This window comes from Balaenoptera physalus (assembly GCF_965194825.1).
Source record: "Balaenoptera physalus genome assembly, chromosome: 16".
In the NCBI taxonomy this organism is placed as follows: Eukaryota; Metazoa; Chordata; class Mammalia; order Artiodactyla; family Balaenopteridae; genus Balaenoptera; species Balaenoptera physalus.
In genome coordinates, this window is record NC_138898.1 from 54,620,206 (window position 1) to 54,644,101 (window position 23,896).

General features: G+C 43.9%; 1 protein-coding gene across 2 annotated transcripts in view; it reads right to left on the reverse strand.

Annotated features, from left to right (window-relative positions):
- ADCY9 (adenylate cyclase 9) overlaps positions 1-23,896 on the reverse strand; it is a 121,465-nt gene that overhangs the window by 52,377 nt on the left and 45,192 nt on the right. The window lies entirely within an intron of this gene.

Below are 23,896 nucleotides of genomic sequence, written 5' to 3' on the forward strand. Positions count from 1 at the left end.
TCTGGGAATAGGTGGCAGCTAAATAATTGAAAAATGAAGCCAAAAAAAAGGGAATACATCAAAAATAGAAATAAAGCTATAGGATGCTACGTGAAAGAAGCCAGTCACAAAAGGCCACATACTACATAATTCCATTGATATGAAATGTCCAGAATAGGCAAAAATCCACAGACACAGAAAGTAGCCAAGTGGTTGCCAGAGGTTTGGGGGTTGAGGGATGGGGAGCAATTGTTAATGGTACAGGGTTCCTTTGAGGGGTGATGAAAATATTCTAAAATTAGATTGTGGCGATAGTTGCACAACTGTGAATACTCTAAAAACCACTGACTTACATACTTTGGAAGCATGAACTGTACAGTACGTTAATTATACCTCAATAAAGCTGTTTTTAAAAAACAAAACAAAACTATGCAAAGATCAAGATGTAACAGTCCTGAGATTCAGAGGACAAATGAAAAAAAAACAGTAAGAAATACACTATCCTTGGGAATTCAGAGTAAAGGAGTAGGCAGTAGCAGGTAAAAGAAAAATGTTACAAATAAAGGCTTGGAAATAGATAATGTAGTAGAGCTAGGATGGAAAAACATATAAATAAGAAATAAGGCTAAATAACCTTGAAGAACTAAAAATTCAACATGGCATGAGTTCAGAAGTCTGGGAGAGATTAAACAAAACAAAACAAAAGTTTGACCTTCAGGAGATATCTCCAAGAATCATCAAATTTGCAACACTCACTGCTGCAGGCTAGTCCAGAAGAGCTGGCCCGACACCCAGGCTGTCTTCCTAGATCACCAATGCGATTCCCCCCCAGATGACAAGCGCTCACCGCGCTGCACGGCAAGGCTGCCAGAGCACCAGGGCTGCAGCCTCACCGCAACACAGTAGAGGCGGGGTTCTCCCAGCTGCCCCAGTACTGCTGCTCCCCTCTCACCCACCAGGACTTTCACCTGCAAAGGGCAGGGGCACCACCACCAGCGACACTTCCTGGGAGCATCTTTAGATGGGAAGAAAGGCAACATAGACAACCTCACCCAGAAACTTCGTATTATGCAAAAAAAACAAAAACAAAAACAAAAACCACAACTCTTACCATTCCTGACTAGCCTTTCCTGGGAGTAACCGCGCCTTTACCACCTGTTCCTTCGTGGAAATGTTTATCCAGATTCTGGCTGGCTCCCAAATCACATTTCCAGCACAGTCACACGCTTGCTGCGAATTTCCTCACTTTCCAAGTCAACCAGTTTTCAGGTCACATCAAAGTTTTCTCTCTTTTGATGAGTGCCTTGCATACTGGCTGGAACACTGCCAGAAACAATTTCCCAAACTGCATTTTCTTGTTCCCATAGGCAGACTTGCTCGAGCCACAGAACTGGGAAACCCAAACCTCTCCTTTCTGATCAAGAAGCAATATCTTCTTAGATATTTCCAGTTCCTCTAATTTCATTTCAGCACTGGAGGTGGTCTTTCTTTCTTAGACCTTTTTCAGGAGAATCAAAGCTGTGTTTGTGTGGTATATTCTTAAGAACCTGAAAAGTGTTGCTGGGCGTCAGACAAGAAGTCGAGGGCCCATCCCTCCACTCAGGGGTCACCGGCCGGGTGGTCCCCTCTTCCTCTCTAGCCTCACACTGTTAATTCCTGCCTCAAGAAAATCACAGCTATGTTGTAGACTCTCACAGAAGCAAAACTGAAAGTGAAACCAAGGCAGTGAGTAGTGAGTGCCCACATATGAGAAGAGGTCGATGGACGGTCCATGGGGCACATCGACATGCAGAGATGTGACTTATATAAAAACGTGACCTGGGGCTGCAGTCAACAGCCCCTCATTCGCAAGAAGGGAGTGGATGAGTCTTGAGGAGTCCCCCGTCTAAAGGCGGAGAGTGAGGAAGACCCTAAAGGAGAGGCAGACGCGGGCAGAAGGCCAGGGATTCAGACTCCCCAGGAAGGAGGGGCAGACACTCCAGCAAGCAGGTCCCTGCCCCGTAGAGGTGCTGGCCCCAAACCACATAGCTGAGTACTTGGAGAGAAGGAGGCATGAAGAGCAGCTAGTATCACAGGGAAAGAAACAAGAAAAAAACAAAGTGTTATTCTGAATAACACTAGACCACTGTTAAAAACACAGAAATACAGCTTGAGGAGCTAATGTAAAATGTGGTAACAACAGTTGATAACACTGTATTATATAACTGAAATCTACTAAGTGAATAGAACTTAGATGTTTCCACCGGAAAATAAAAAAAGATAAATACGTGAGATGATGAATGTGTTAATTAACTAGATGAGGGAATCCTTTCACAATGTATACATATATCAAATCACAATCTACACTTTAAATATCTTACAATTTTGTCAGTTATAACTCAATAAAACTGAAAAATTTTATGGAAAAAAAACACAGAAATACACCAAAATATTAACAGGGCAACAGGATTATGGAAATTCACTTTCTATATTGAATCTTCTTATTTATATTTAAAATAAGCATAAAGTTTTGAACTTATTACAAAATATTTTAGACATAGAAACATGTAAGGAAAAGTAAGCTGAAGACTCGGAGTCCTTCCAGTCTAAGGAACAGATGGTCGCCTGTACCATCCAGGTTCCCTGCAGGCCTTCCCCACCACACCCCTCCTCCCGCACAGAGCACAGAACTATCCGGAACGCCACGGCCACAGGCTCCTCCCCACGTGTTTCTTTAAGTTTTCACTACATACGTACGTAATGCTAAACAACACACAGCATTAATATGTGGTTTTTTTTCTTTACCTTTATATAAATGACATCATTTTACAAGTATTCTTTTGAAAGTTGCTCTTTTTGGTCCAGCAATATGTTTGAGAATCATCCATACTGATACATGTGATCCACACTCATTTATTTTCAACACTATGAAACGTCCCACTGAATAAATACACCATGGTTCAAAAAAGAAAATCTCCAAGTATTATGTTAACACCAATGATAAACTCTGTGTTCTGTTAAAAATAATAAAGAAATATGATAAATCAATAGGGTAAAGACATGCTGAACGCAAAAATACCACCGATTCAAAGAATACATCATAAATATACATTTAAGAATGAAATGGGGCTTCCCAGGTGGCACAGTGGTTGAGAATCTGCCTGCGAATGCAGGGGACACGGGTTCGAGCCCTGGTCTGGGAAGATCCCACATGCCGCAGAGCAACTAAGCCCGTGTGCCACAACTACTGAGCCTGCGCATCTGAAGCCTGTGCTCCGCAACAAGAGAGGCCACGATAGTGAGAGGCCCGTGCACCGCGATGAAGAGTGGCCCCCGCTTGCCGCAACCAGAGAAAGCCCTCGCACAGAAACGAAGACCCAACACAGCCAAAAAATAAAAATAAAAATGAATTAAAAAAAAAAGAATGAAATGGAACTTGTGAAGACTAGTAAAAACAAAAAAAATCAGGAGAGGAGCTCAAGGATGGAAGAAAAGTTGCTGGAAAAAAGTCAAAGAAATCAAACTCAGTGAAGATGGCAGGCCAGGCACCACAAAGATCACAATGAAATGGAAAAAACGAAATAGGGAGATGACAGGAATACAGAGCTCCTCAAATTGTGAGTTAACGAGGTTGAGAGGTGACAATTCCATTACCCTGGTTAAAAAGACCCTCGGGACTGCTGTAGTTAGGTCATATGCCTGCCACTTTCCCAAATGAAGAAACGGACAGAGTGTCCCAGGGAAGAACTCCCGACCAGGCTGACTCAACCCAATCAGGTCAAAGGCTCAGCAGTACGGCTCCACCTGACTTTTCAGCCATACACAGCTGGGTTGGGAGAAACTGGAGGAGAAGGTTCCAGACGGTTCCAGAAAGCTGAAGAGGCTTTCGGGGGGTTGATGAGATAATACAGGAAGTGGACTATTGGGAGGGTGTAAAGAATGTGGCCCAGGGCTGTCCAAGAGAACTGTCTTTGACGACAGAAATGCCCTACGGCTGTCAGTTCAGCGGCCACCAAGCACTCGAAATGTGGCTCATACAAGTGAAGAACTAAATTTCTTTTCTATTTTTTAAAAAATTTATTTTATTTAATTTATTTATTTTTGGCTGCTTTGGGTCTTCGTTGCTGCACGCAGGCTTTCTCCAGCTGCAGTGAGCAGGGACTACTCTTCGTTGCGGTGCGCGGGCTTCTCGTTGTGGTGGCTTCTCTTGTTGTGGAGCACAGGCTCTAGGCCCGCAGGCTTCAGTAGTTGCAGCATGTGGGCTCAGTGGTTGCGGTGCATGGGCTCTAGAGCGTGGGCTCAGTAGTTGTGGCGCATGAGCTTAGTTGCTCCACGGCATGTGGGATCTTCCCAGACCAGGGCTTGGACCCGTGTCCCCTGCATTGGTAGGTGGACTCTTTTTTTTTTTTTTTAATATTATTAAACTATTATTTTTAATTTATTTATTTATTTATTTTTGGCTGCGTTGGGTCTCTGTTGCTGCGCACGGGCTTTCTAGTTGCAGCGAGTGGGGGCTACTCTTTGTTGTGGTGCATGGGCTTCTCACTGCGGTGGCTTCTCTTGTTGTGGAGCATGAGCTCTACAGCATGGGCTCAGTAGTGTGGCGCACGGGTTGCTCCACGGCATGTGGGATCTTCCCAGACCAGGGCTCGAACCCATGTCGCCTGCATTGGCACACGGATTCTTAACTACTGCACCACCAGGGAAGCCCAGAACTAAATTTCTAATGTTTTCTCATTATAACAAATTTTAAATAGCTACATGTGGCTCACTGCTACCACACTGAACAGTGAAGATCCAGATCCTTCCTTATTGGGAAACAGGAATGAATTGGCAACAGAAAGCTCCTTCTTATCTTTACCAACTAGAGAAGAGGTATAAGAACCATTAAAAAAGGAATGGATGGAGCAAAGAGGAAAACTAAATGTGAAACCAATAAGCATGAACTTTTATTTATTATAGATGACATTTAGTAGCAAAGACGAGGGGCAAATTACCCTGTACACTAAGAGCAGGGGTAGCCAATTGGAAAATAGGGTAGAAATAGATACTCTAGCAAACAAAATGGTAGACAATCTCTAAGAATAAGAAAACAGGAGAGGACTCCCCTGGTGGCGCAGTGGTTGAGAATCCGCCTGCCAATGCAGGGGTCACGGATTCGAGCCCTGGTCCAGGAAGATCCCACATGCCACAGAGAAACTAAGCCTGTGCGCCGCAACTACTGAGCCTGCGCTCCAGAGCCCGCGGGCCACAACTACTGAGCCCGCGGGCCAGAACTACTGACCCCGCACGCCACAACTACTGAAGCCCATGGTGCCTAAAGCCCGTGCTCCGTAACAAGAGAAGCCACCACAATGAGAGGCCCATGTACTGCAACAGAGTAGCTCCCACTCACTGCAACTAGAGAAAGCCTGCGCGCAGCAACGCACCCAAAAATAAATAAATAAATTTATTTATTTATTTATTTAAAAAAAGAAAGAAAAAAGAAAACAGGAGAGCTTGGAAAGATTGAACATTTTCCAATAAAAACTTAAAATGGTTTGAAAATTTGATTCAAAAATCTAATTCAGAGCCCATCTGTATATAGTTCAACCTTGCTTGACATGTATTATTCCTAAAAATGTTTTTAATATCAATAGTTTTAAGATATGCTGTATTTTCCACTTTTTATACACTTTAAATTGTACTGCATGATTCCTAAAAGCAGTCTGTAAAACGAACACTGAGCTCTCTGATCTTTCACACCCATTAAAAGCAACACATAGTAAAACACACCACTGAACAGATTACCATTTCGTGGGGGTTCTCTGTCTCCACCAGCCTGAATGTTGAACTAGGCACGTGGCCATGATGCTAATGGATTTGGCACAAACTGCTGAGGCCAGGCCGGAGAAGGCGTCTCACGAGCGGTATCACTGTACCGGCCTTTCTGCTGAGGCCCAGCCCCAGGCAAATATGTGAAGCAGATAAACTGACCGGTCGCCTCGGCCAACCTTCCCTCTCTTTCTGTTCCTCCCGGGTCCCCTCCGCCCTGCCACCTGCTGTCTGAATGTCCACCAGCGTCTGCATGATCGAGGGCCTTGGGGTGCTGTGACATCACCCAGGATGAGAGAGAGGAGGGAGCCCTGGGGACCACACCCCTGCCCCCTGCTCCCATGAGCTGCCCTCAGTGGTCAAGGAATTCACCCCTGCAGCTGACTGATCTGCACATTGTGCCTTCCTGACTCGAATGCAGTGAAAACATCTGGTCCCCGGTCAAAGCCCAGAAACTCCTGTGTCACCAACATCCAGGCACAGTTTCTGCCGGGCACCGCAGGAGGGGGCCTCCACGCCGAGGGCAGGTCCCAGCATAAAGCTGTGCCTCATCTGGGATCATCACGAAACATGGCATTTCCGCTGGATTCTCTGAAATACTTTAAATTCCTTGAGGACCCATAATGACACCTTCTGGAGACCAGATGGTGAACCATGGGTTCTCAACCTGATCAGACCCAATGGCCCCGTGTTATCCCATTTTTATTGTATACTTCATTTGCAATGTCCTCTTTACCCTCCTGAATAAAATTAAATTCATAGACCATACATAACCCTTCATCACCGAGACCACCAAAAACACCTCTACCAATCTCCTGCTGCGTGGCCTTGCATCAAGCCGTCTTAGGACACAGCAGGGGGAGCTTGGGAAAGTGAGTGCTGGGCCACGGCAGGGCCTCTTGCCCTACAAGCAGCCAGAAGTTCCATAGTTCTCTTCCCACACCTCCCCCTGCCAAGAGAGAACCAGCTGGAAGGATATTTAAAAGACTGAAGGGACTTCCTTGGTGGCACAGTGGTTAAGAATCTGCCTGCCAACACAGGGGACATGGGTTCAATCCCTGGTCCAGGAAGATCCCACATGCCGTGGAGCAACTAAGCCCATGTGCCACAACTACTGAAGCCCAGGTGTCTAGAGGCCGTGCTCCGCAACAAAAGAAGCCACTGCAGTGAGAAGCCACGCACCACAACGAAGAGTAGCCCCTGCTCCCCACAACTAGAGAAAGCCCACGCGCAGCAACGAAGACCCAACACAGCCAAAAAAAAAAGAAAGAAAGAAATGAATAAAAAAATAAATAAGACTGAAAATTCCACAGTGCTGTATGTGCATCTATTACGAAATTGTATATGTAACATGTGAGTGTGTGTGTATCTGCCTCAATTTTAAAAGGAAAAGATTTCGGAACATGTCCTATTCATTCTTTCAGCAAATAATGAGCTCCTGAAATCTGCCAAGAATGAGGCTAGGCCCATTATAAATGCTCTTAGTACCGTACATTGCCTCTGTCTTACTCATCTGAGTACCGACAGCACCCCAGCACCCGGCTGAAGGCCTAGCACACAGGGCATTCAAACGCGGCAAGAGCTGACCACACCCCTACAGCAGTGGTCCATTTGCATAGCATGAAAAGCAAGCAAGGGCAGAACAAAGTACTGAAAGTACTGTACCTTCTTGAACTATATAGTAAACTTTCCTTTTTACACAATAGGAACAAAAAGTTACTTGTCTACTGATTCTATCTGAGCACCTGCTATATGCCAGGTGAATGCTAATGACAAAACTGTGAGCGTGACAGATAATTGTCCCTGACCCCAAGGAACTAGAAGTAGGAGAGTAAACAATAAACCGCACCTCACTGAAGCAAAGTGGGAGAGGAGGGTGGCCCGGGTGAGGCTGGAGTGGCAGGCAGGGCTGCAGCCGTCGGAAGCAGCCTGAGTTGGCGCTGGGCCCCTGGAAGGCCTCAGCGGAGTTTTAAGCATGGGTGCACACAATCCAATTTTCTCTTTTTTTCCACTTTAATTTTTTTTAAAACTTTTTAATTTGAAGTAATTTTAGACATACAGAAAAGTTACAAATAAAGTACAAAGGAGTTCCCTTCTATTCCTCACCCCACTTGTCCTGATGTTACTGTTCTCTTATGCTATGTCAAACATAGAACAATAATCAAGAAAAGGAAGTTAACGTTGGTACAATACTGTTAATTAGACTATGGACTTTATTCAAATGTCACCAATTTTTGGTCTGATTTCTCTTCCAAGATCCTACCCAGATCCTGGCTGGCTGGGGGTAGTGGATGGCTGAGAGCTGTCGAGAGCAGCAGCGGGACTCGTCCTGAGGTTGTTGCTGTGACCCAGGCAGAGGGTAAGAGCAGCCTGGCCTAGGATGACTGCAGGGTAGAAGCAAGCAGATTCCCAATACAACGTCCAGGCAGAACTGAACAGGACAAGCCAACAGGCTGGACGTGGGGGTGAGGAAGGGGAACAAAGCGGACTCCCCAGGTTCTGCCTTACTCCCTGGCTGAGAAGGACCAGGGCAGGTAAAGGTTTGGGGGGCAAGATTAGAAGCTCAGTTTTGGACTCTTTAGTTGTAAGATGCCTGTGAAATTCCCAAATGAAGACATCCAAGAGGCAGCCACACCGTCCCAATCAGAGGGGAGATTCAGACTAGAGAAGGGATGTCGCTGCTACACCCATGGAGAGGATGACGAGAGAGAAGGGGCCAGGAAGTAAGCCTGAGGACCTCTGATGTCACGAGATGGTGGGGGAGGGGGAGCCAGCAAAGAAGTCCAAGGAAGACAGTCTGGCAAACAGGATTCTGAGGAAGCCAAGAAAGGAGAGTATCTCAAGAAGAAGGAATGGGCCACTGTGTTGAATGCTGCTGAGAAGTGATCCTGGGTTTGGTAGCACGGAGACTGGCAGTGCCATGCCAAGTAGGGATGCACCTGAGTGGCCAGACTGGGTGGGTTGAGTGGAGAGTGGAGAAAGCACGTGTCAATCCTTCGGAGAAGTCTGGTCATGAAGTGTGGCAGAGAAATGAGGTGATGTGGCATCCTGGGGGGATTTGTGCAGGGCGGAGATGCTAGAGAATGTTGTGGACTCAGGGAGTGGTCCAGAGAGATTAAAGGTGCAGGAAAAGGAAGGCAGCTAGAGGGGCAACGTTGCTGAAAAGGGGAGCGAAGATAGAACCCATAACTCAAGTGAAGGGATTGGGCATTATCAAAAGGAGGCAAACTTCTTCTGTAAAAGAAAGAAGAAAAAAACTAGACATAATCATTTGTAGGCTTTCCGGGAAGGGAGTGTATTTGGTTTGGCGGGAGCGGAGGCAGGACAGTAGGACTCTTGAGGTCTGGCTGTGGCTGAGAGGATGTCACGTCGGGATGTGAGGTTCAGGCTGGGATAGATGCTCTTGAGGGAGAATATCTAGAGTCATCAAGGTGACAGTGCTATCAGCCAGACAAACGGCAGTGGGAGCTGGCTCTTCCAGAACAGCACTCCAAGGCAATGAAAGAGCAAAGGCACAAGTGAGGCACTTAAGTATCTGTTGAATAAATATATAAATAAATGAATGAACAGATGAGTTGATGTGCTAATTAATCAACTCACAAAGTGAAGCCTGTTTTGAAGGCAGAGTGAGAGGAGATGGGAGAGTGGAGTAGCGTGATGTGCTGTGGATGCCTGGAGGAGAAGTGCGTGAAGAACTCGCACCATGAACAGTGAAACAACAAACAACCCAATTTTATATTTTTAAAGGCAAAAAGGTCTGAATAGACATTTCTCCGAAGAAGACATACAAATGACCAATAAAGCATGTGAAAAGATATTCAGCATCATTAGCCATCAGGGATACGCAAATCAAAACCACAATGAGATATCACGTCACACCCATTAGGATGGCTACAATTAAAAAGACAGACAGGGACTTCCCTGGTGGCGTAGTGGTTAAGAATCCGCCTGCCGATGCAGGGGACACGGGTTCGAGCCCTGGTCCGGGAAGATCCCACATGCTGTGGAGCAACTAAGCCCATGCACCACAACTACTGAGCCTGTGCTCTAGAGCCACGAGCCACAACTACTGAAGCCCACCCGCCTAGAGCCCGTGCTCTGCAACAAGAGAAGCCACTGCAATGAGAAGCCTGCACACCACAACAAAGAGTATCCCCCACTCACTGCAACTAGAGAAAGCCTGCGCACATCAATGAAGACCCACCACAGCCAAAAATAAATAAAATAAAATAAATTAATTTTTTTAAAAAGCTTTAAAAAAATAAAAAATAAAAAAGACAGACAATAGAAAGTGTTGGCAGGGATAAAGAGAAACTGCAATCTTTATACACTGCTGGTGGGAAAGTAAAATGAGGCAGCTGAACACTCCAGCAATTCTTCAAAATGCTAAACATAGAATTACCATATGATGTTCGAATTACCATATGAGTTCCCAGTGATTCTACCCCTAGGTAAATGCCCAAGAGAAATGAAAACACATGTCCACAAAAAAACTTGTAAACTAATATCATAGCAGCATTATTTATAACAGCCCCAAAGTGGAGATAACCCAAAGGTCCATCAATTGATGGTCTATACATACAACAAAATATTATTCAGCCATAAAAAGGTATGGAGTTTTGATCCATGCTACACCATGGATGAATCTTGAATCTCATGCTAAATGAAAGAAGACAGTCACGAAAGACCACGTATTGTATGATTCCATTTCTACGACATGTCCTGAAGGAAAATGAGGGGAAAGCTTGTTTTACAGGAATCCAACAGGTCTTACAAAGCTACAGTGGTTAAGACAGTGGAGTATCCACACAAAGGCAGACAAATAGATGAAATGGCAAAGTGTTCAGAAATAGACTCTCACACATATGGACACAATTTATGACAAAAGTGACACTATGGAACATGGGAAAAGGATGGCCTTTTCAAGATCAGTGCTCAGCTCAGACTGTATATCTGTTGCTTCCTTTACAGCCAGCCCCAAAGTCCTGGGCTGGTAAATATGCACATGCAAAGATATTCAACATCATTAGCTGCTTAGGAAATGCACATTGAAACCATGAGATATCACTACACACCTATTAGTATGACTGAAATGAAAAACACTGACAATATCAAGTGCTAATGAGGATGAGGAGCAACGGGAACACTCATATGTTGCTGGTGGCTACACAAAATGGTATAACCACTCTGGAAAAACCTGCAGCACTTACTTATAAAGCTAAACATACACTGACCATGTGCCCCAGCAATTCCAATCCTGGCTATTTACCCTAGAGAAATTAAACCTATGTTCACACAAAATGCTGTATACGATGTTTACAGCAATTCTATTCACAATTTCCAAAACCTGGAAACAACCTAAAACGTCCTTCAGTGGGTGAATGGATAAACACACAGTGTTAGATCCACAGGATGGAATACCGTTCAGCATTACAAGGAATGAACCACAGATACATGCAACAACTAAGATGCAACAACTTATACTAAGTGAAAGAAATCAGTTTTAAAAGTGTATATACTGTTTGGTTCCATTTTAGTGACATGCTCCCAAAGGCAAACTACAGGGGTAGATAAGAGATTAGTTGCTTCCAGGGGGACGGTGGGGGCAGGAGGTGGATCTATAAAGGGTCAACATAAGGAAAAGGTTTGAGGGGGGTGGAGGTGAATCTGTTCTATATCCTGGTCGTACTGGTGGCTACAAAATCTATACATGTGTTAAAATTCATAGAACTGTACACAAAAATATCAATTTACAAATGACAATTTGAAAAGTAAAATTATACAAAAAGGAACTGCCACACAACACTGCAGTTCCAATCCAAGTCTCTACTCGTGAGAAATGAAAACATCTATCCACACTCAGACCTGGACACAGATGTTCAGAGCAGCTTTATCTGTTACAGCCGAGATGTGAAAATAATTCACATGTGCATCAGCAGGTGAATGGACAAACTGTGATCTAACTATCCAACAGAACTTGACCCAGCAAGAAAAAGGAACTGAATACTGATCCACGCTACAACACGGGTGAACCTCAAAGACAGGACACTAAGTGAAAGAAGCCAGATGTAAAAGACCACATAGTGTATGATTCCAGCTATATGAAACGTCTAGAAAAGGCAAATCTCCAGAGACAGAAAGTGAATACACAGGTGCTGGGTTTGGGAGCAGGTCTGCCTGCAAATGAGCATGATGGGCCTGAGGGGTGATAGAAATGCTCTAAAATCAACTTTTGGTGATGCTTAGACAACGCTATAAATTTTCTAAAAATAAGTCAAGTGTACGCTTTTTTTTTTTTTTTAATTTTATTTTATTTTATGGCTGTGTTGGGTCTTCGTTTCTGTGCGAGGGCTTTCTCCAGTTGTGGCAGGTGGGGGCCACTCTTCATCGCGGTGCGCGGGCCTCTCACTATCGCGGCCTCTCTTGTTGTGGAGCACAGGCTCCAGACGCGCAGGCTCAGCAATTGTGGCTCACGGGCCCAGCCGCTCCGCGGCATGCGGGATCCTCCCAGACCAGGGCCCGAACCCGTGTCCCCCACATCGGCAGGCAGACTCTCAACCACTGCGCCACCAGGGAAGCCTCAAGTGTACGCTTTTAAGAGGTGATTTTTGTGGTGTGTAACTTACACCTTGATAAAACTGTGCTCAATTAGATATTCATGTTTTTTCATGAAAACTTGGCCCCTACTTCACAGAATACACACAAAAAATTAATTCCATGTGGATTATAGACATAAATTTGAAAAGCTAAACAATAAAGTATTTAGGAAACAAAAGAGAAGAATAATTTCATGACCTCAGAGGTCGAGGAAGGTTTCCTAAACAGGACACAAAAAGCATTAACCTAACAAAGAAAAAGACTGATAAAATTCATACTAGGTTGAACCACATGAAATTGCCAATATTTAATCATTCTGATCTCTAAGAATGGCAATTTCACAGTAAAAAGGCAAGACCATAGTGGGAGAAGGCACTTGCTTCACTATAACTGACAAAGGGCCAGCAGCCTGAATATAAAGAGCTCTGAAAAATCAATAAGAAAACCAAACCAAACAAAACCAGACCACTCAGTGGAAAATGGGCAAGAAACTCAGACAGACACTTGACAAAAGAACAAAACCAGATGGCCTGCTGACGTAAGAAAAGGCACTCGACCAGGGAAACGCAAACCAAATCAGAGAATCACAAGTTAAAGCTACCAACAGAAACCCCACACACCAACCAGAGTGGCTAAAATCAGACAGACTGACAGCGCCCGTGAGGACGCGGGGCAGTGAGGAGCTGCTGGTGGGAGGAAAAGTCGGCAAATTTGCAAACTGTTTGGTATTATCTGTCTATTAAAGTTGAAGATACTCATACTCTATGACCCAAGACTCCCACTCCTGGATGGTTGTTTACCCAACAGAAGTGCATGCAAGTGTCACCAGGACATGGCACAGAAGTGTTCACAGTCATTCTGTAGGAGCCAAGATGGGAACCATCCACACGTCCATCAACAAGACAGAGAGACAGACAGCAGTACAGACACAGAGAACACCTTTCAGCAGTGAAAATGAACAAACTACAACCATAAGCAACAGGGATGAATCCCACAAGCATGATATTGAGTGACGGGAGCAGCCCCAAACGAGTACATATTGCAGATTCCATTTATATGACATCTAAACACAGGCAAAAACAATTGATGGGGCCAGAAGTCAGGATGCGGTTCCCGCAGGAGGAGGGAGTGAGTAGTACTGAGGGGCGCACAAGAGGGTTCTGGAATGCTGGCAACATTCCATTTCGTCTGGGTGCTGGGTGTGTAGATGTGTCCATTTTGTGATAATTCTTCAAATGTACACTTATGATTCGTGCATTTTTATTTATGCATATTATACGTCAACACAGAAGTTTGTTTTAAAAAACAGGCATCCGAAGTCTTCAAAACTGCCAATATCATTAGAGACAAAAAAGGCTGGGGAACAGTTCTAGATCAAAGAAGACTACATGGATGTGCAATGAACAATCCGATCCCAGACTAGACCCTGGATGAAAGTAAGAAAAGCTCTAAAAGATACTACAGGACAACTGGGGACATCTGACTATGAATGACACATCTGCTAAGAGTATTGTGTTACATTTCTTGATGCAGTAATTCTGTCTATGCAGGAGAATGTCCTCGTCCTTAGGAGATACATGCTAAGGAATTTAAGGGGGCAGGGCCATAATGCTTGCAACTTACTCTCAAATGGTTCAGTGGCTCAGGAAAGAAAAAAGAGGAGATACACACATACACATATACACACATATGTACACACGCACATATATATATACATATAAAGGGCATGTATATGTATACACACATATATAAAGCACATATGTATTTGTGTGTATAAATATATACATACATTTATATAGAGAGAAAGAAAACAAATTTGGTAAAATGTTAACAATTGGTGAATCCAGGGGAAGGGCATATTAGTATTCATTACACTATTCTTTCAACTTTTCTGTAGGTCTGAAATTTTTCAAAACAAAAATTTGGGAAAAAAGCAAAAGCGAATCAAAAATCTGGCAAAACCAAACAACCTAAGCCAAGTGTTTAAGGAGGCACACTGGGTAAGAAAACCACAAAGAAGAGAAGAAGTAGCCCCCAGTAAGGGCCAGACCATGGTTACCTTTGGCAGGGAGGGGACAGGATGGGGTGTCTGGGCAGTGGCAGTGTTCTCTTTTTTAACCTGGTCAACAGATACAAGGGTGTACACTTTAATCAGACCGTACGTGTATTTTATGTAGTCTTCTGTAGCTGTGTCATTTCATGATTTTTACAAAATTGTGCTTTTACAAGAACAAAGAGATTGAGCAGGGTAGAGCTATGTGTGCAGCATGAGAGAAGCAGTTATAATCAAGCTGGAGGAAGAGAGAGCAGCTCAGCCACTCAGCTCCGGCTGCCACGGGTTCTGCCACCACACTTTGCAGGCCCCACTGTGTAGCTGCTTCTGGCATGGCAGCTTCTGGTGTGGCAACACAATCATAACAGCATTACTGCCTCTTAGCTGCCAAACGTTCTCATGATTTGGTTGCTATGAAAACACACCTAACTTACAGTGAAGACTGATTTATTAAAGGTGTTGCAAGATGGTGTTTTTTTTTTAATGAAAAAAAATTGTCTCCCAGGAAGTCATTTTCCCATAAATCACAAATAAAAACTTAGCAAAAAATATTTAAAACTCCCATAAGTTTTGGTCCTTAATTCTCTTCTCCTGATACTGCTACAAAAATAACTGGAAACAAAATATTTATTGTTTACAGCTGCTTGGAATTTAATTCCAAACGAGTTGGTCAGTAGACTCATTTACTGCAGAGCTAAATCTGCAAGATTCCATGTTGAGGACAAATCATCTCCACGCACAAAACGGAGGAACCCTCAACAGCTTCTCACCGAAGTCATTCTTGACAAACGACAATAGTATGTGTGTTCCATTTCAGCTCACAGACTCCAGCGCCAAGCTGCTTGGGTTCAGACCCCAGTTCCTCTACATGCAGCCTGTGGAGTCTTAAGCAAATGACTTAACCTCTTTGTGCCTCAGCGTCTTAATCTGAAAGGACGTGAAAACAGCACCTCCTTGACAGTGTTGTTCTGAGGATTACACAAGCAAATACACACAGTGTGCTTAGAACCAGGCCTGGCACATACAGGCATTATACAAGGGTCTGTTCAAAGGGAAATGGCCCAACAACCAAACCCAGAGAGTGTGGCCAAAAGGATCACAGATGACGTGAAGAACGGGCTCTGGAGAGGTGCACACTCCTCTGGAACCTGAGAACATGGGTTCTAGCATCAGGCCGTCTGACTTTAGGTACTAATTTTACCACCTTAAAACTACCTGTTACTTAACACTCTCTGTGCCCCAGTTTACTCGTTTGTAAAACTGGAGCAGTAAAAGTTACGAGCTTGCAGGATTATTGTGAGAATTAAATAATGTATGGGAAATGCCTGGCATGTAGTAAACACTCAGGAAATGTTCGCTTCCTCTACTCTCATACCAGGATATCTGCAGTCTGCCACCCTAGACAGTACATGGTGCTGTGTACCTGATTCTGACCTATTTGCAAGTTAGATTATCATTTGGTGGATAGCTTGGATGAAGACAGAGAGAAGCTGTTCATCACAGATGCAGATGGGAGGACCAACCAAAGATGCGTGGGTGTTGGAGGAGCTGCTGTCCCTGCCAACAAGGGAAGCCAGCAGGTCAGGACAGTGAGCTCGATGCCCCTGCACTGACTTTCTGAGTGTGAAAAGAATGCAGCTGCTACTTCACTTCTTCCTTCCAGATCTTGTGCAAATTGTCCCTTGTGGCCCAAGCTGCATACAGAGATCTAACTTAGCAAAGCTGACATGTGAATCCACTACAGTCCACCCCTGTCAACCTGGCACCCATCCATATATATACATACACCTCTTTTTAACCATAATCAACTTCCAAATGAAGTCAAGGGTAAAATCAGGCTTCCACCTGATGTAATGCAACCATCCCTCTTACAGCCAAAACCATGCTCACCCTCTCTCCAAAAGAATCTAGGTTTAGGACATTAAGCAGTGCAATTAGCTCAAACTAAGGTGGTTTGTTGTCTTGCTGTTGAGGTTTCTCTTTCTTTTTTCATTCTTTCTTAACCAAGAAAGCCTCTGTAGGAGCAGGGAAGTTACAAAGTAATACTTTCCAGAACTTTTTTTCACTCAGCTTTGAAGACAAACACTTGGTGAAGTTGCTGGGCACTATCATATTCCTGGTTTCTTCCTTCCTTAAAAAGAAATTGCTCATTTGGGACGTCCCTGGCCATCCAGTGGTTAAGACTTCACCTTCCAATGCAGGGGGTGCAGGTTTGATCCCTGGTTGGTCGGGGAGCCAAGATCCCACATGCCTCGCGGCCAAAAACCAAAATATAAAACAGAGGCAGTATTTTAACAAATTCAATAAAGACTTTAAAAATAATCCACAACAACAACAAAAAAAAAATCTTAAAAAAAAAAAAAAGGAATTGCTCTTTAAAATGACATTCAATTAAGCAAACATTTTAAGGAGGGTCTACTGAGTGCAAGATATTGATTCCAGGTTAAATAAAGTATTAAAACAAGCCTTTTACCTGCTGATTGAACTGTCTTTAATAACTGTGCTTGTGTAGCACTTTTCATTTCCATTCCCTCATTTGATGTTCCGATGAGATAGGTGAAATAATCCTGCCTCCAATAGAGACGAGTGCGCGAAAGTGGCGGGGGCAGTACCTAACCATAGGGGTCAGGTGTAAGTTGGAGGTAAATATCTATCCAAAATGTCCGGATGGAAAAGACCACGTATGATAAGACAGAAAAATAAAAGCTCAGAGAGGAAAATCATATACGGAGCATTAAAGACCAGCAGTGTCATAACACTTCCCGAGGAACAGGGGGTTCTAGGACAAGGTTGGATAGGAGCTCACTCTCAGTAAGAAGGGAGCTGCCCCCACTCATAATTCTCTGTGTTTCTATCTTATTTTTTCCTTCTAAAAAGCTATGCTCTTTTCTAAATTTTTAGATTTATTGCCAAACTCAAGGAACACTTGACTGAAACAGCATAGAACTCTGAAATCACAAATAAAGTACTAGCAAATTCCATCTTCATGTTCTATCATTTTACTGCTGTGCTAGTACCAAAAAAAGAAGAAAACGATGTGTAAAGAAAAAGCTGATGATTTGTGAGTTTAAAGTTTTTTTGTTTTTATTTATCTCAATTCATTTTAAGAAAAAGGAAAAAATATATGACCCCCCATTATTATCTGATTATTTTATAATCTTATATACAGACATAAAGCATCATTACAAGAAAAGGCACATACCAACGGAACAAAATAGAAACCTGATTTCCTTATTTTCTAATAATTTGTAGTCTTTGATTCTTTGCTTAGAACTTCTGTTCATCACAAAAGGAGCATATTAACAATGTGCTAAAAACCTTTGTGACTTTGGGCAGGGCACCGAAGTTCCATGGAACTCAGTTTCTCCCTTTTAAAAAAATAAGATAGTTTAACTAGAATCATCTAAACTACAAACGCCTTTTATTAATTCTTTTAAAAAAGGATTCATAAAATAAATAAAATTCTACAATTTGATGGAGCCATTTTTGTCTAAGATGTTTAGCAACGCCTGGCAAAGGAAATCTAAACAAGGGCTCCTGAACAGTAAGGCCTATTTTAGAGACTTGGACTTCTCTATCATAAACCTATGGAATCAAACTGTTGACAATCTAGCCACCAGTGACAGCACAGCTCAGCATCAACAAATGTATTGCATTTAATCCTGGTAACAGAGGCATGCAGCTGTTTTTCCTGGAAATCAGCTTTGTCTCTGGATATTCACAAATCCCAATTTAGAAGGCTATTTGAAGAGAAACAGCATGAGAGTATCACTTCCAAACCTTAATACTTTTAAATAATGTTTCTCGATTGGGAGCCTGCATCTAAACCCTACCAATTTTCCAGGACCTCGCTCGGAGGCCACTCCAGCCCTGCAGACAGGCGGATGGACTCTCCATCCTTCTTCTGTCATTCCCAGAACAATCCATCTCTCCCCAGACAAATATTCTTCTCCCCAGCATCACAGTGGTTGGCTCCTGGCTCCCTTAACTGACTATAAATTCTCTGAGACTGCACTGGCTTTGCATTGTTCGTGAAGCAAGCACACAATAAACATTTGTTAAAATAAACTCGTATAAATTAATATAATCTTCTTAATTTAAGGGCATAAATATAGATTACAAAATCATTATAAGTGACTCCGAACAAAGCCCTGAATTGAAAAGCCCAGTTCCATTTTTTAGATCCTTTGACGACATTTAAGGGGAAGTTGAGGACAAAAATAATACCAAAATAAAATGGTTACTGAGAAAAAAATCAAAGCCTAGGTAAGAATAATCAGTTTGAGCTCTGTTTTAATTAAGGAGGAGCCAAGCAATTTTGCTTCCCAATTTTCTTGATTCGTGTAAGAGACCTCAGATAATAACTAGCTTTGAAAATCCTTATGAATTTGCAATTCATGTGAATTATGAAACTGAGGCTAAGCTTTAACTATCCAAGGTCACCTAAGTAGTCAGTGGCAGGGCTTAGCCTGAACCATAGCACATGCATTTTCCTGTATTTCCCACGTTTATGTTAATCAACATACTTTGCACAGATTCATGTGTGAGCACAGCTACATTTTTCATACTAGCTTTGTAAATAAGGACAAAATGGTATCAGCCAGGCAACTTTGTTGCTTGTGTGTGTTCACAGTGCATGTGTATTTTAAGCACTAATGATATAAATGAAGAAACCAACAATGTTTCCCCTCATCCAGGAGGAATCAATTCTACATGAGTAGGCTAGTGGTTACTTCCAAAGCCACATTAAATGTGTGTACTTCATGGGAAAGGGTTGAAGTTAACTGTCCTAATGCCCTTTCATTTAAATCTAGGACACGTGCCTCTCAAATAAGAGCCTCTGAAAATTCTAGGCACATCATTAACGTAGATAATCTTAAACCAATACTCTACTAGTCTCCCTTATCAAGGTAATATTTCTCTCCAGTTAATGACCAGGGGATTTATATATATCTGTTACAAAGTCACTATGTAAAAAAATCTTGTTGTTGTTTTTTTTGGCAGGGGCCGGGGGGAACAACTAGATTGATAAAGAGGCTTCCTTTGCAACCAACTCACTTCTGTGTGGACCCTGAGACACATACTGGTGTTCATTCAGGATAGAAAGTGACATGACATGGGTGTCTACAGTGACAGTCCTTTAAAGCTTTGCCTGCGGGAAACTGAGAAGCTGCTGTGGGTTGAAGCGTTTCCCTGCAAGAGCAGCCAGGTGACCACAGTCCTACCCCCTCCAACACACACTTCTTTAAACATAAATAGCATTTTGGACGTCTTTAATTCTTTGCTTCCAACACTGCACACATGAAGGTTCCAGGACTGGCAGACAGCCTTTTTTCCTGAACAGTAGGGTGGGAGATGGGTCCAAGGCTACCCACAGACTTTGCTGACAGTGTCTGAAAACCGCAGAGTGTATTCTGAGAATACAAGAGAAACGGGCCTTTGTTTTGGAATGAACTCGCATCCCCTCAAGTGTTCGCCATTGTTTAAACTGCAGATCTCCCCTAACTTACCCCTGGACCTCTCACCAGGCAGCAAGGAGGCCTCTTGGTGACAGCGGCTCTCAAGCCGCACTTCTGTTCTCCCCAGGCCCCACCCTGATCCACCTGGACTTGTAATGCCATCCTCCCCTCAGCCCCACGGGAGGACCCAGTTCTCCACAGCGTTCATCCTGGATGGAAACAGGTCTGAGGCTGGGAAGGGCGCCAAGCAGAGATGTTTTCATTGGTTTCTATTCCCTGTCATTTTTCAGGGAAAAGGAAACACCCAACGATCAGAAATTGTCAGGCAGACATAAAAGAGATTTAATTAATCATAAATACTCCTTTAAAGTTGTATTTGCACTGCCATTTTAAAAGGAGATAACACTAATAACATGAGAATGAAGTCTCTGTTAAAGGAAAGTGATGACATATTGTTCAAATTTCAATTACTTCTTTGTTCCACACTGAAAAACCATCCTCAATTAGTTACACACACTTACTGGGAAACACAGCGGTTCATCCCTCTGTCACATTCTTGCCCTTCTGTAGTTTATATAACTTCTCTTTGTTCAACAAACCGCGGTACAATGTCAAGATGGAGTTTATTATGAAAATGGATCCATTAAAACCTACCTAAGAATAACACAACACTACAATTCTGTGATTTGAAAAGGAGGTGAAAGAAACGCCAGCACACCCTCTAGAACGGCTCAGGCTGGCACCTCGCCCCACCTCCAGAGGAAGACCAAAACGGGAATGACGAGGAGCAGAGTCATGGCCATGGCCTCCTCCCTGCCTTCCTAGGGCCCATTTCTGCCCTTTAGAGATGAACTAGAAATTCCTTGAAGTTAGGAACGTGTGTTATTATTCACCACTCTCTCTTCCTCAGAGAGTGACTCAGTGTCCTACACGGAGCAAGTGTTCGGTAATGCTGGTTGCCCACCATTACCGAGTGTTTCCACTGACCCTCCAGCAGGGCCGCTCCAGCCCCCAGATCACTCATAACCCTGGGGCTCTCAGAAGGCACCTGGGCAGGGGCTCTCAGAAGGCACCTGGGCAGGGCCTCTGGTCACTCACTGGATAAAACCCAATAACATCCCCATCAACTGAAACCCCTGGTCTCCAGACCATGACTCAAAGCCCAAGCAAGTGACCAGAAACTACCTGAGGCCATCAGGACTTGAAATGACCAAGGGTCCTATATCAGTTATGACTCCAATAAGGAAATAGTAATCCCGGAACGGAAAGATTTTACATACACGGAAGCAGGGGGCCCAGGGAGCAAAGGTCGGGAGAACGCAGCACTCACCACGAGGCGTTACAGACAGGAGCTTCCAGGAGAGCCACTGCCGGTGTGCCACCTGCCACCTGTCTGCTTCAAACACCACGGACGACCCAGCAACTTCTCCCCCGCCTCCCACAGCTGAGCAGAACCTAACCTGGAGCTACAGCAAAGGACCAGGGAAATACAGCTCCAAGCTTTCGCTGCCATAAGGGCACAACTTGGAAGGGCAAGCATCTAGCTGGCTACCCAGCCAGGCCCAGGCGCCCTGCTGGTGCTGAACACCACCCCCCACAGGCGTTCTTGACCTCATCAGACCCAAGCCAAGCTCAAGGATATCGGCTAACAAAACACTGAACACTTTCTGCCAGATTATCCTCAAAAACAGTCACTGGAATCTCTGCAGTAACTCTCTAAGCCTCTTCTGAGCTTAAACTGAGTACAGACAGAATTTTCCTCTGACACGCCAGTAAACCCGGCCCACACTTCAATCCAGCTCTGCCAAGGAGCTGTCACTTCCACAGGCCCCTCACCAACAGTGCCAGCTGATTCTTCCAAGTGTCAACATCTTTGGGCTCGACTGAGACATAAATACTGATAAAGAAGACCTTTTTCTGAGCTTATGTTGGATATGTTTTTCTGTTCAGGCCACCACTATAAACAACATCCCTAGACTAACGGAATGCCTTTTTGTAGCAAAAGTTAGACTTTAAAGTACATGTATTGCTCGCTGGCACAGGCTGGGGGAGTCTGCCCAGCACTGGAGGCACAGGGGCAGGGGACACCCCTGGGCTGGGGAGTTAGTGCCAAGGCCTAGATGATGCATCCATAAAAAGACCAGTTACCTACGAGGGTACTGATCAAATAAATGTATCACAGATGATGGGAGAGGAGAGGTAGGACCAGGGGAAGGGGGAAAGTGAAAATGAACCATGTGATCTGAACTGTAATTGGACACATCATGCTTTTTATAGCTACCTCGTTAGATAGAGAACAATAAATGTACATGTGCACACATGCATATAACTATATACTGTACGCATGTGTGGAGGAGAGTATACACACACGTGAGTTTCCTAACTACATCCACTGAAAAGGCTTAGTTGCCATAATGTCCCAGTAGCCGTGGACATACAGAGCACTCAGAACTTGCTTTCTAGAAACTATCCTTGGGCTTCCCTGGTGGCACAGTGGTTAAGAATCCGCCTGCCAATGCAGGGGACACGGGTTCGAGCCCTGGTCCAGGAAGATCCCACATGCCGCGGAGCAACTAAGCCCGTGCGCCACAACTACTGAACCTGCGCTCTAGAGCCGGAGAGCCACAACTACTGAGCCTGTGCGCCACAACTACTGAAGCCCGCAGGCCTAGAGCCCATGCTCTGCAACAAGAGACGCCCCTACAATGAGAAGCCCGCGCACAGCAACGAAGAGTAGCCCCCTGCTCACTGCAACTAGAGAAAGCCCACACGCAGCAATGAAGACCCAACGCAGCCAAAAATAAATAAATAAATAAATAAATAAATAAATAAATAAATAAATAAAAACAACTATCCTCCACTCAAAGGAACCAGAGCTTATTGGAGAAATGACTGACTCCAAGGCTGGGGAAAAGAAAGATCAAGATAAGCGTGAATGGGGACTTCCCTGGAGGTCCACTGGTTGGGACCCCGCTCTTCCACTGCAGGGGGCGTGGGTTTGATCTCTGGTCAGGGAACTAAGATCCCACGTGCTGCACGGTGCAGCCAAAAAATAAAAAATAAAAATATAGTTACATTAAAAACAAAAAAGATAAGCCTGAATGTGTTGTGCCAAAAAAGTAAGGATGATATAGACATGTCAAAAGTACACAATGGCTCCCACTGGCCAAATCTGGGACAATCTCAGCATCAGAGTAGACAATGACAGTAATGGATTATAACCCAATGAATAAAGTAAGATCTGTAAGTCTGCTGCTGGGAAGGGAGGGAGCAAAGAAGAAAGAAAGCTCTACCTTACAGTGGGACACCAACCAATAAATGCAAAATAAATGATGTGACTAGAAAACTGCCCTTTGGTAACCATCACACTAATTGATTCAGCTAAGACACATCAAAGGATGCTAAAACTCGTGGGTAAAAGTTTAATGAAAAACTGCCTCGTAGCCTTACATAGCCTCAAAATATTTCCCATCAAATAGTTATTTAATAACTACAAAAGGTTAATTAATTAATTTTACAGTGAAGAAACCTGGCAGACACCTTCTCAACTAATGATAACTGCTAACTAACATCTCTGGAAATGGGACAAATCAAAATTGTGTGCTCTCCTATTACGAAACACCTAGGAGGATGCAGCCCCAATTCTGCAGTCCTGCCAGACAAACCCAAACTGAGGGACATTCTACAAAAGTAACTGGCCTGTTCTCTTCAAAAATGTCAAGGTCATGGAACACAAAGACAAGGAACTGTTCCAAATTGAAGGTGACCAAAGAGCCATGACAAGCAATGCAACGTGTGAGCTTGGGTTGGCTCCTGGGCCTATAAAGGACATCATTGGGACAAGCGGCAAAACGTGAAGGGGGTCTATGGATTGGGAGGTGTACGGTAACAACGTTCACTTCATGACTTGGGTGGGTGTACGGTGACTACACAGGAATGTGTCCTTGTTTTTAAGAAATACACAGGGAAATATTTAGGGACACTGTCTACAATCTGTTCCCAAATGGGTCAGAGA